The sequence below is a fragment of the Danio rerio genome, chromosome 5 (genome assembly GCF_052040795.2).
Source record: "Danio rerio strain M-AB ecotype USA chromosome 5, GRCz13ab, whole genome shotgun sequence".
Lineage (NCBI taxonomy): Eukaryota > Metazoa > Chordata > Actinopteri > Cypriniformes > Danionidae > Danio > Danio rerio.
The window spans coordinates 69,375,867-69,390,166 of record NC_141025.1 but is presented as its reverse complement, the minus strand read 5'-3'; the positions used below and the strand labels follow the sequence as shown (position 1 = coordinate 69,390,166).

At 38.7% G+C, this 14,300-nt stretch overlaps 1 protein-coding gene and 1 long non-coding RNA gene across 3 annotated transcripts in view; both read right to left on the bottom strand.

Annotated features, from left to right (window-relative positions):
• The window catches only part of lhfpl7 (LHFPL tetraspan subfamily member 7), a 241,961-nt gene that overhangs the window by 122,546 nt on the left and 105,115 nt on the right, over positions 1-14,300 (bottom strand). The window lies entirely within an intron of this gene.
• On the bottom strand, positions 3,534-14,218 carry LOC147844465 (uncharacterized). 2 transcript variants are annotated; one of them, XR_015492104.1, is made up of 4 exons: positions 12,736-14,218; positions 6,295-7,250; positions 5,910-6,227; positions 3,534-5,635 (listed from the first exon to the last, which is right to left on the bottom strand). It is a non-coding gene; the product is annotated as an uncharacterized LOC147844465 (long non-coding RNA). The 2 variants fall into 2 exon arrangements; XR_015492103.1 differs by lacking the exon at positions 12,736-14,218 and having other exon boundaries at positions 6,295-9,334.

The window sequence follows — 14,300 nt, the reverse complement described above, 5'->3', positions numbered from 1 at the left end:
AATGAACCGCCAACTTATCCAGCAAGTTTTTACACAGCGGATGCCCTTCCAGCCGCAACCCATCTCTGGGCAACATCCACAAACACTCATTCACACACACTCATACACTATGGGCAATTTAGCCTACCCAATTCACCTGTACCACATGTCTTTGGACTGTGGGGGAAACCGGAGCACCCGGAGAAAACCCACGCGAATGCAGGGAGAACATGCAAACTCCACACAGAAACGCCAACTGAGCCGAGGATCAAACCAGCGACCTTCTTGCTGAGAGGCAATAGCACTGCCTACTGCACCACTACTTTGCCCTAATAAAATAAATATAAAATAAAGTAAAATAAATAAAAAATAAAACAAATTAATTAAATAAAATAAATATAACATAAATAAATAAATAATTAAATAATAAAAATGAAATAAATATAAAAGAAATAAATAATCAAATAAAATAAAAAAATTAATAAATACAATTAAAATAAATATAAAATAATTATAAAATAAAATAAATAAATAAAAAATAAATAAGGATGAATGGATGGAAAAATAAATAAATAATAAATGTTTAAAAATTATAAAAATAAAATAAAATAAAAATAAATAAATATAGATGGATATGTAGATGGATGGACTAAGATAAAACAAATATATTTTATTTGTAATTCAATTTCATTTTATTTACGTTTTTTATAACTATTTTATGTCCTTATATATTTTAATTATTTATTTAATTAATTAATTCACTCATTCACTCATTCATTTATCTATTTATTTCTGCTTGGATTTGTTTTTTCTCCATAAATATACTGTATATAGTCACATTTACCAATTGTATGGATTATTACAGCAAAAAGATTTTTATTTTACTTTCATTTTTATTTTATAAATGTTTTTATAAATATTTCCAAGGCATCACTGTAAAATCCTCATGTTGGAGTCTTTAGTTTTAGGAGTGTTTACAAATAAAGCATTTTCCATGTGTGAGAGTGGAACCAATATATGAACAGTATGAGTGTGTTTCCTCCAATAGGTCTGTTGTGACACATTCAACGGATGTTGGGACACTCTGGACGTTCTTGCTGTCCGCAAAGAGACATGCTTACACTGCCGAAGTGGGAGGATTGATTTCATCATCAAAGTGCGCAAATGAGAACAGCCGCAGGCTAGCAGATACAGCAGACAAGAGAGGAGTTTAAAAATATCACACATGCACAATGAACACGCTCATGCTTTCATCTTACTGCTAAACAGCACACACACACACACACAAAGAAATATCTTGGAGAGGTTTCCAAACAGTCTGGAACTGCTCAATTAAACTGCAAATGAAAACATGAGAAGACAAAATAGAAAGCATGACAAAAAGCTGGAGAAAAACAGGAGTCATGTGATAATGTTATGGTTTCAGATTAATATCTATTTCTTATAGAAAAAAATCACTTTTATAAGGGGTTTAAACAGTTTTGAGGCAACAGTGACTGAATATAGTTAATTTTTTTTATAATCACACTTGATAAAAGCAGTCTGCAGAAACACTTTGATTGACATTCTCCCTTTCTACATGTCATCAGAGGGGGAAAGTCCCGCCCATTAGTGATGCTATCTCCCTCATTAGCATAAACAGTCCTGAGTAAGAAGCAGCCGTCTGCCATTAGAGATTTCATGTCATACCTGCAAAACATAATTTTAGAGAATAAAAGGCATAATGCGACGTTTTAGTATACATAAATTAACAGGTGGGCATCACGGTGGCGCAGTGAGTAGCACGATCGCCACACAGCAAGAAGGTCGCTGGTTCGAGCCTCAGCTGGGTCAATTAGCATTTCTGTGTGGAATTTGCATGTTCTCCCCGTGTTGGCGTGGGTTTCCTCCGGGTGCTCCGGTTTACCCCACAAGTCCAAAGATATGAGCTATAGGTGAATTTGGTAAGCTAAAATTGTCCGTAGTGTGTGTGTGTGAATGAGCGTGTATGGGTGTTTCACAGTGATGGGCTGCGGCTGGAAGGGCATCCGCTGTGTAAAACATATGCTGGAAAAGTTGGCGGTTCATTGCACTGTGGCGACCCACAGGGACTAAGGGACTAAGCCGAAAAGAAAATGAATGAATGAATGAATGAATGAATGGACAGTGTTGTCAACTTCTGAGCAACTTCTTTTGATTTTTTCAGTTTTTCCAGAGCTAACGTTAGACATTTCTTAAATCTACTCCTATGATGACGGATAGGCATTTGTAGCTCCGCCCCTTTTTAAAAAAGAACACAATCACAATCAAATTTAAAGTGACAGTCACAAAAATGGCACACTTTGAATAAAAACCTAAACTTAACAATTTCAAAGAGTTACACTATTTGTGGGTATTTTTGAGGCAGTGGCACAGTAGGTAGTGCAAGAAGGTCACAGCAAGAAGGTCGCTGGGTTGCTGGTTCGAGCCTCGGCACAGTTGGTGTTTCTGTGTGGAGTTTGCATGTTCTCCCTGCGTTCGCATAGGTTTCCTCCGGGTGCTTCGGTTTCCCCAACAGATAGGCTAAATTGTCCGTAGTGTATGTGAATGTGTGTATGTGGATGTTTCCCAGAGATGGGTTGTGGCTGGAAGGACATCCGCTGCGTAAAAACGTGCAGGATAAGTCGGCGGTTCATTCCGCTGTGGCGACCCTGAATTAATAAATCTACTAAGCCAACAAGAAAATGAATGAATGAATGAACTGCAGGGAGGAAAAAATCCAATAACTTTGCTCTTATCTGTCTTGTGGCTCTATTTTAACGATCTAGGCGCAAAGTCTAAAGCGCATGGCGCAAAAGCATTAAGGGCGTCTCTGTATCCACTTTTGCTATTTTAAGGACAGAAAAATACGGTCTGTGCCTTGGCGCCTGGTCTAACATGATTGTGCTTATTCTCTTACTGAGTTATGGGTATGTTTTGAGCATATTATCCATTCAACCAATCAGAGTCTCATCTCCTATTCCCTTTAAGAGACAGTTGTGTCGCGCCATGGTGCATTTGCTATTTACATGTCAGACTTTGTAAGTGGAAAAACTGAATGCTTCACTAGCGAGAAAATAGGTAAACAGACCATCTGCAGCGCAAGCATAAAGGAACAAGCCTCCTCCTCCTCTGCCTCTACTTTCTCTTTACTTCACTTTGTGTGAAGTAAAGAGAAAGTGTTGTACGCTCTCCTCTGAAGACATTCATTAGCCTATTTAATTTCGGTTGTCAAGCGAAAAGATTTATTTCAAAACTATTTCTAAATTCAGTTCTAATATCCAGCAAACAAATAAATAAACAATAGTAACCAAGTGTGGTCAAAAAACTGAGTTATGTACAAACACACGTTATTCTTATGCCCCATATGGTGAAGCAGACGTCTCCAAAACCCGACAGATGGACAAATCTAAACTTGTTTTCATTAAAACAAGTATAAATATGCATATAATAAATAATACTGAAAAAATAATAACAACATTATACAAATGCAGTTGTTTTTTATATTTATGTAGAAAATTATATATTTTTTTGTAACATTTTAATCTTTTTTTTTTATATGTAAAGATATTTGTGTATTGCTGTACATCCAGTATGTATTAAGCAACGTGCAAGCATTTGAGCCTGCATATGCGCATAACTAACACACTCTTTGCTGGACTTTAGACCAGCTTTTAGTTGGTCAATGGCATAGTCTATTTTAGTTACCCAAAATAGCAATGTGCCAACAATGCGCCTTAACACTCCTCCTTTTTAGACCAGCACGCCCATGAGCCCACAAAGTGGCGCAAATGGATGCTATTTAAACAACGCAGCGGAAAAAATGAAAATTATGGTTGCGCTGGTTTGAAAATAGCAACAAATTGTGCCAAACACATCTTGCTCCGAGTATATGATAGGGCCCATAATATCTTTATTGTGTGTTATAGAAGTGATTTTTTTATATGAAACTAAATAGCAAAAACATGTTAGTATGCAAAATAAACATTATGAATGGATGAAAATGTGAAGAATGGGGATGAAAGAGAAGCACAACTATATTTCATTAAGAGAAGTAACAAGCATTGACAAAAAACAAAACATGTCCTACAGTTTAAACACACAGCAACTGAATAATTCAGTGTAAAATTGTGCTTAGCTGATTTAATTAAGTAAAAAACAAATCAACAAACACTGTGACTGTTGGTTGTCCAAAATATCCACATTTCAGCATTGTTGAAACTTCAGTATTTTCTAGAAATGACTGAAAAACAATTCTTTAAACCCACAAGCTCAAATCCTTAAGAATCCCAAACACACACACACGCGCACACACAAACACCATTATCTCTACCTCTCTGGCAGCACCTGTTTGTGTGTGCATGCAAGTAAGTGCTGATGAAGGGATTTCCAGACATGATGAAAGAGCTTTACAATAGCTGTGAAAACATTTCACCATGCGCACAGACACACAAACATGTGATTTGAGTGTGCTGGATAAGTGAGGTAAGTGCAGGATGAGATTCAGAGTGTGTGTGAGTGCGTGCAAGTACATGTTTTGAGTCTTAGTCGGGACTTCAAATTGAATTCACACATACTCATAAATTGGGGACATGACTTGAGGTCCCCACAGGCACAAATGCTTATAAATCATACGGAATGAAATATTTTGAATATGTAATAATGCAGATTGTTTTCTGTGAGGGTTGGGCTTAGAAATAGGGGTGGGATAGGGTCATATGAAAAGCAGTTTTTTTTTCTATAAAATACATAGAGTCCCCGTAAACCACCAATCATTGTGCAACAAGGCTAAAAGCTACTGTTTTATTAAAAAAATACCACATAAATGTATAAAATCTCATTCCTCATATGTTTTGATACAAAAGCCCACAATAGAACCATCATATAGGAGGTACACTGCTGTGAAATACTTTTAAATACACCTAAAAAGCTCTTCTCCATCTCATTGACCTTTTCAGACCTCAAATCCAGCCTGTTTATGCAATAATATTCCTCACACAACTCCACATCCGTGTCAAGCTCAGTTTGTGAATACATCTATAGTCATATTTGTGAATATGTGAATACTCTCTCCTTTCCTGAACCCTCTGAACTGTTGAAATGTGTGCCGATTTTAGCAAAAGCCAAAAAGAATGTTATGACGCTGTAACCATGGCATCCCTGTCAATCACTGCAGTCCCAGCGGTAGCCACACATTGACCCTTGCAGATCCCTTCTCTTGAAACTGACAGAATGTATGAAAGAGAAGAGGGAACAAGGCCACGGGGAAGGATTGTGCGTAGGAAGTACCTTTCATTTGAATCGCTTTCATTCAATGGATCTCACTCTCCCTCACTCGGGCTAGAGTTCCTTCGGCAGTAAAGTTAATAAGAGGTGGCATGTGGATTATGGGATGTGTCCTTCAAACAAATCAGTTAAAAATGAAAAGCGCTGTCCCTCTCAGATGTGAGTGAATCAGCTCTCGTCTCGCACACTACAGATGAGGAGTGTTGTGCTGTGTGTGTGCAGGACTGTATGTAGGTCAGCTGTGTTGCAAATGTATTTATTTCACAGCAATGAGTTGTTGAATTCTTCACTGTCTTTGTTGTCAAAAGTAGCCCAAAACTAACTCAATGACCAGTCAAAATTAGCTCAAAACTAACTCAATGACCAGTCAAAACTACCCCAATGACCAGTTGGCACTAACCCAAAACTAACCCAATGACCACTCAAAATTAGCTCAAAACTAACTCAATGACCACCTAAAACTAGCCCAGAACTAACCCAATGACCAGTCAAACTTGCCCAAGACTAACCCAATGACCAGTCAAAACTATCCCAAAACTAACTCAATGACCAAACAAAACTAGCCCAAAACTAACCCAGTGAGCAGTCAGCACTGGCCCAATTACCCGTCAACCTAGCCCAAAACTAACTCAATGACGAGTTGGCACTAGCCCAAAACTAACCCAATGACCACTCAAAATTAGACCAAAACTAACCCAATGACCACTCAAAACTAACCCAAAACTAACCCAATGACCAGTCAAAACTAACCCAATTACCCGTCAAAACTAGCCCAAAACTAACCCAATGACCAGTCAAAACTAACCCAATTACCTGTCAAATCTAGCCCAAAACTAACACAATGACCTGTCAAATCTAGCCCAAAACTAACCCAAAGATCACTCAAAACTAACCCAAAATTAACATAGTGACCTGTCAAATCTAGCCCAAAACTAACCCAAAGACCAGTCAAAACTAGCCCAAAACTAACCCATTGACCTGTCAAAACTAACCCAATGACCAGTCAAAACTAGCCCAAAACTAACCCAAAACTAACTCAATGACCAGTCAAAACTAACCCAATTACCCGTCAAAACTAGCCCAAAACTAACACAATGACCAGTCAAAACTAACCCAATTACCTGTCAAATCTAGCCCAAAACTAACACAATGACCTGTCAAATCTAGCCCAAAACTAACCCAAAGATCACTCAAAACTAACCCAAAATTAACCCAGTGACCTGTCAAATCTAGCCCAAAACTAACCCAAAGACCAGTCAAAACTAGCCCAAAACTAACCCATTGACCTGTCAAAACTAACCCAATGACTAGTCAAAACTAGCCCAAAACTAACCCAATGACCTGTCAAAACTAACCCAATGAGCAGTCAAAACTAGCCCAAAACTAACTCAATGACCACTCAAAACTAGCCCTAAACTAACCCAAAACTAACTCAATGACCAGTCAAACCTAACAAAATGACCAGTCACTCTTAATGCACTGTTGAGCAGGTTTGAACGACTCTTATTTAGTGTTGTCACAATACTTGAATTCGATACCAATCGATACTAAAAAAAAAAAAAAAAAACATGAACACAATGGCAAAAGTCAGACCTTACTGTCCTAATTAAATAACTAAAAATCAAGGCATGATCATATTTTATTTTGGTAAAATAAGCATAATAGAGGCATTTGCTCTTCATATCAGCCACTTCTAATACCAAATGATCAACAAGAAGTCAAGTTATTATTTGATGTTCCTAAAACTTGGATAGGAAACATGACATTTGTCAGTTAGTGTATAAATGTTTGTACGTTTTTTTTTTTTTTTAATCGAAGTGAAGCTTATTTATAAACTAACTTTGAGAGGATTATCTGATTATGATTGAACACGGCTGGTTCCGCATTAACTAATGTATGATTCACCAATCAGACGATTCCTAACCCACTATAGAGCCAGGGTTTCTCACTACAGTCATCTATGATTTGAAGAATCTCCCCTTCCACCCCTACTCCTCCACCTTTCCCTGTATCGGGCGGCACGGTGGCCCAGTGATTGACACTGTTGCCTCACAGCAGGAACGTCACCGGTTCTAGTCTTTAAACAGGCCTGCTGTCGTTTCTGTGCGAAGTTGGCATGTTCTTCCCGTGCTTGTTTCCCTCGGGTTCTCCAGTCTCTTCTCACAGTCCAAAAAACATGTCCCATAAATGTATTGATTTATCTAAATTTAGCACTTCAGTCAAAAGCATATCTCTTCACACCAATTATTTTTTGTCATCAGCTCTTTATCAAAACAGGGGGAGTTCTCGAGACCTTACCTGAGCTCAGAGCTCCTCTCTTGCCCTGCAAACGGGAGGGCTCAACCTCCCAACCTGACCTTTGAGCTCAGGGCTCTCTCCCGGGAGAGCAAGCCAAACTTGCTTTATAATCAATCATCAGCTAAGTGTAAAGTTTTGAAATATTAAAAACTTTTAAAGATTTAAGATGCTCCATGTGAACAATAAAAAACAGAAAATTTCTTCAGATTAAGACTGAAGTACACTGAAAAAATAATAATATTCAGGTCACTGGCCCAAATGACTGGATGTTTTTGGTGAACTAAATTTCTCCAATCAATCGAGACTCTTTCCTACAAGCGCCACCAAAAAGAACACACAATATCGATCTCTGTTTCCAGAATAGCTCAGACTAAACAATCCCCTTATCCCAAGACCAAACATGATTCAACTGCCTGCAAGATCTCCAGAAGACACACACAAAATGTTGCCTTTTTACCATAATTGAAAGAAAAGTGTCAATAAAATCAGCTCATCAACTCTCCAACCCCCCAAAAACATGTTTTTTTTCACCATTTTCTGTGTGTGTGCATGTTTTAGAGATAAAATCTCTTCACACCTTGTTGCACTCTCTAATAAAATCATCTCTCGGCTTTACAAATCACCTGCTGGTTTAACTCACAGTCAGCTCCAGACACACACGCTCACCCGCTTCACCTGTGTGTGTTGTGTACAGGCTTTTAAATATCGCAAATTACCAAGATACACGCTTCCTCAATGGCTCCACGCTGGCGTAGTGCGCAGAGAGCTGAAAATACAAATGAGGAGCAGTAGCAGAGCTTTTAACACCAATAATATCAAAACACAGACACACACCAACACAAATGCTCTTATCATCTCTGTAAGCTCCATTAGCCACCTCTCAGACTTCCCTCTGAAGCGTATTACAGTCTCCGGAGAGTCTGTCTTTGCTTTCAGACACCAAAAACAAAATTAATGTTATTTCTGCTGCTCGGAGTAGACTTTTTTTTTTTTTTTTTATCTGCTTCAAACTGTCTAAATCTATGAACTATCATGATGCACACTCCCAGACTGCTTGATCAAAGGAAAAACAGTAAGTTCAGCTTAAGAGCGGAAGTTTAGAAGTTCACTATTGTCCTCTGGGTGACACTGAGTGCATGGTGTTGTATATTAATGTTGAAAAAAATCAGACTATTGGGCTTTAAATCCATGTACGAGCTAACAATTGGATTTCATGATGTGCTGATTAATTAATACAAAATAATTACAATATATTATAGGGCTATATCACCCCAAAATAAATACACCAGTCAAAAGTCTTGCCATCGATCCCAGTTGACTACTTGACCGATGTGCTGATGTCCTGATGTGCTGATTAATTAATACAAAATAATTACAATCTATTATAGGGCTATATCACCCCAAAATAAAAACACCAGACAAAAGTCTTGCCATCGATCCCAGTTGACTACTTGACTACTAGTTGATCATTTGTAAAAGTGGCGGAAGGTAGATTCTTCCGATTAATCATCTGTTGAACTCCATCCCAATCATGATTTCATCATCCTATTGGAACCCACAAGGACTCAAGATTTTCACAGAAATCAGTCAACTTTAGTAAAAGAAAAATCATGGTTTGGGGTCACATTCAGTATGGGTGCAAGAGATCTGCAGAATGAATGACAACATCAATAGCCTGAGGTATCAAGACATGTGTGCTGCCCATTACATTTCAAACCACAGGAGAGGGCAAATTCTTCAGCAGGATAGCACTCCTTCTCATACTTGAGCCTCCACATTAAAGTTCCTGAAAGCAAAGAAGGTCAAGGTGCTCTAGGATTGGCCTGCTCAGTAACCAGACATTAACATTATTGAGCATGTCTGGGGTAAAATGAAGGAGGCATTAAAGATGAACTCAAAGAGTCTTGATAAACTCTTGTGAGTCCTGCAAGAATGCTTTCTTTGCCATTCCAGATGACTTTATTAATAAGTTATTTGAGTCATTGCAGAGGTGTATGGATGCAGTCCTACGAGCTCATGTGAGTCAATCACAATGTTAACTCATTTTCCACTGCAGCATGACTTTTATTCTATACCGTTCATTATTTCTGTTAAGTGACAAGACTTTTTTCTAAGCAAAGTCAGACCTTACTGTCCTAAAAAATAAATAAATAAATGGTTGTTGGGACCCATTGACTATCTTCTTTTGTTTTTAAAGGTGCATACAGTACTAATAACTAAAAAGCATAGATGTATTCCTCATAATACCTTAAAAGTACAAAAGTGTACCCTTATTGTACAAAATTGTACTTTTAAGGTACCAAGCACCTGTAAGGTACAAAATGGTACCTTTTGAAATCCGCCACAGTGACAAGTTTTGTGAAAAGGGACTGGCACTTGCACTTTCAGGCTTGCACTCTCAGGCACCCACGCTCCCTCTGCAAGTGATGTCATTTACAATCGACACCAGCACTCTCTTGTCACATCACTGTCACGACACTTAGACAAGGAGGATCCAAAAGCAAGTATTTAAATGAACAGAGGACACACGAAAGTTCAAAACAAAAGACAGCCACAGGCCATGATGAAGACATCAAACAGACAGTGAAGGATACTGGGAGACAACAATCAGGAACAAGGACAAACAACGGACTGATAACCAGAACATACCACTGGAGGAATTATAGAGCCAGCCAAATAAGGTTCAGCTGGAGGATGATAAGTCAGCTGATGACATCAGCTGATCCTAGCACGCTGTCAACACAAAAGGTAAACAAACACACACCCTCACACATGACAACACACAAGGCATGATACATAACATACAGGAGGAACACACAGATCCATAAACCGTGACCATCACTTGTGATCGACACAAATAAACCAAAAGTTAGTTTCCAATTTGTTTGCGTTGCCAGTGACGCCTTTGTCAAATAATTCTAAGTGCTTAAGTTGTATACCATGACATACATAATACATAATATATGCATGCTGATAAATTAGCATGTCTGTGCAGGAGTGCATCCATATGAAATCCCAGTTTCAGTGCAGCTTCAAGAGTCTCTACATGATCCCAGTTTTGAGGACCATGTAGGTCCTCAAAACATAATGTCGAGATCGACCTAATAAGGGAAAGAAAACGACATAGATGATGTGTACTGCAGAGCTGTTTTAAGGCAAGCATTCCTTTACGTAATCTGTACATTTACGATCTGTTTACGGAAATGTTACTAGAAACTACAGTGAAACGTTTAAAAAAAGGCACTTAGGTAAGGGTGATCGATAAGAAGTTTGTTGCAAGGATCTTAATAAAATCCCTTACCTCTGTGATTTTTTCCTCAAGAGGGACACCCTTAAGTTAAATTACTGAAGGACTTTCATGCAAGCGGGCTCAGGTGTTGATTGTAAACGACATCACCTGCAGAGGAAGCGCAGTTGCCTGAGAGTGCAAGTCAGAGAGTGCAAGCCTGAAAGTGCAGATGCAAATCTGCAGCCAGGCTCTATTGAGTTTTGTAACTTTATTTCTGAAAGTGCATGACACTTAAGTCATTAGCATGTAAAATAACATTGTAAATAGCCTTTTACACACGTATGTCTTAATATGTTTTTTTACAAGTATGTTTACCATAAATGTTTTGCCAGTAAACATTTGGAGGTATACATATATTTGACTAAATAACCAATTCCTTAGGGTTTATAAGGTAAGATCTGTATACAAGTTAACATCTGTCTGTGTCCTTAATAGATCTCTGTTCCCTTTTTGACAGCTGTGGTCATTAAGACAGCAGAATAACATCTGCTCTCTAGTGTGCAGATGAGACAGAGATGACAGCACTAGTACAAGTATGATGGCTGACAGTGTGAGTTTACACCAGAGAGGAGGTCTGACCAACTCATCCATGGATTTTGAGTGATGTTGAGGCTTGCCAGTTCCCCTGCCGTATGGGACGTCCCACAGCTTTTATGCAGGGACCCTTCAAAATAATTCTTTGAGACCTATCTTATTATCGTGGCTAACTAAAACTATGAGCCTTGAAGGTAACTTTTTCTTAATTTTCAGCTGATTTACATGGTTATAGTTAGGGATGTACAGTAACGATTCACTGAATTCACAGTTCAATTCTCTACTTCTATGATTTCATGATAAGATTGTTTTTTTGTTGTTGTTGTTTGTTTGTGGCGTTTATAAAAATGCACAGAATTGACCACGTTACTGAAAATGATCAGAATTTTTATTATTTGACCGAAAGTGTAAGCCAAAAAAAACTTACGCCATAGTAAAAGTTCAAAAAAGCTCAATATTCTGCCCCGTAGACATTCCGCTCATGTACACATATATGTATCTAGGCATCAATGAAAAAGCTAATTCCACTCAAAGAATGCACCGACATTAAATTTCTATGTAGTATATACTATACATGTTCCTGCTGCTTGCTTAAAATCATACCTCTCAAGTCGTTCACCATCAATAAAATGTTACGGTCAATAAATGTGCTTATTTTATTGCTGTTACAGTCACCAGCAATCAAAGTTTGATCGCTGGAGAACTACACACACACCACATTTACGAACTACAACTCCCAGAATGCACCTCGCACACACCAGTTCCTGTTTCGCATTGATTACACACACACAGCCGAAGGATTGCATGATTACATGGACTTTAAAAACAGCACAGATACAAACATCAGGGCTGAGTCTTGTTTAACTATTAGTGGACATTATCCTTGTTTTGCCCCTTTGTTTACGTAGTTTGCTGCCAAGACCGAACTCTTTGCCTGTGACCCAGACCCTCTTGCTTAACCCATATGCACACGTTTGCTTCTGTTATTGACCTTTACCAGTATGACTACTCTTTCAAAAGTTCACACTTAGCTGATTATTGACTATAAAGCATGCTTGGCATGCAGTCCTGGGAGAGGGCCCTAAGCTAATAAGATGCTCGAGCCTGGGGCTCCCTCCCATTTGCAGAGCGAGAAGGGAGTTTGAGCTTAGGTAGGTCTCGAGAACTCCCCTGCTTGCAGAGACATTCTTGCTGTGAGGCAACAGTACTAACCACTGGGCCACCGTGCCGACCTGTCAGGGATAAAGGGCAGGAGTAGGGGTGGAAGGGGGGATCTAGGAATCGTCTGATCGATGTATCATGCATTAGATAATGCAGGATCGGCCATAGTCAATCATAAGCACATGATCCACTCAAAATTACTTTATAAATAAACTTTACTTAATAAAACTGCATGTAGATCCTCAACTCCATAGTCAGCGTCCCTTCATGACAATTTCATTTTTTAAATCAGTATAATTAAATTTAAGTTGACTTAAAACTCTTACAAAAACAAAGAATACTAATAATTATTACAACGCATTCTCTATTTCTATTTTCGTCCAAGTGCATCCAGAGTGTTTCCTGACAGAATTTCCATTTTGGTGCATCCATTCCACAAAAAAACGAAACAACATCAGGTTGATGTAAAATTCCAATTCTGCAACGAATTCTCTCTTCAAATCTGCAAAGAGAGCAGCAGAAGAGAAGCATGACCAGTGCAAATGGCTTCTCCTCCCCATCATGTGGCAGCCATAAAACAACCGGTGCAGAAATGAGGAAGAAAAAAAAAAGACAAGCTGCAGCATCCGAGGTGCGGAAATTTCTGCTGAGTCCCTCTGAGCATGAAAGATTTAGAGGCACGCAATGGTGGAGGACTGACAGTTTGTTATTTATAGAGCTGTGCAACGATACAACATGGTCAGCCCTTGCAAACCTCATATCACTTCCAGCACCCGAAATCAAGAGTTAACGCGTTCACTGCGCAGGTTACAAAACAAAAAAACAAACAAACAAACAAAAACAGCACATAAGGCAACACTTCTAACCAGAACAAAATAAATGGCGGTTTACGAAAAGAGTATTACTAAAGAAGTGTTGGAATCTAGCTCATTCATTCATTTGATCAATTTAGTACCTTATTTAACAGGGGTTGCCACAGCATAATGAACTGCAAACTTTTTCAGAAAATGTTTTTTGCAGATGCAACCCAGTACTGGGAAACATCCATACACACTCATTCACACACACTTATGCACTACAGCCAATTCAGTTCATCCAATTCACCTAATGCATGTCTTTGGACTGTGAGGGAAACTGGAGCACCCGGAAACCCACACAAACAGGAAGAGAACATGCAAAATCCACACAGAAAAGCCAACTGGCCCAGCCAAGACTTGAACCAGCGACCTTCTTGCTGTGAGGCGACAGTGCTACCCACTGAGCCAGCTTCTCGCTAAAATCTAAATCAAGTGTCTATGTTGTGTGTGCAAACCTTCAGAAACCGATTGGGCAGCATTCAGTTCTGGTGTAAATACACTTGAACGTGATCTGTGACAAATTCCTCCTCTCTTAAATGAAGAGTGTTGCTAATTCAAATACAAATACATTGTAGGCAGTGCACAAAATGCACATTTCACAAAACCCGCGGGGAATTGGTGTGCCATCTGGGCACTTTTCACATACTGTTTCCAACACGCTATGATTTCAGATGGGCCGATCGTGGTCCAGTTCTAATTTCGTGCACTATCTAGAACAGATTGCAGGGGAATTGAGATGTAACCCATGTTACTCTAAAACAGACGGCACATGAACACACTGCTGTTGTTGTATTTAAAGCTGCCCTATAGACACTGCCCTTTATTTAAAAAGAAGTATATAATAATAATTATAAATGAATAAATATAATAGGCAGGTAGCGTATCAAGCCTTATTAATT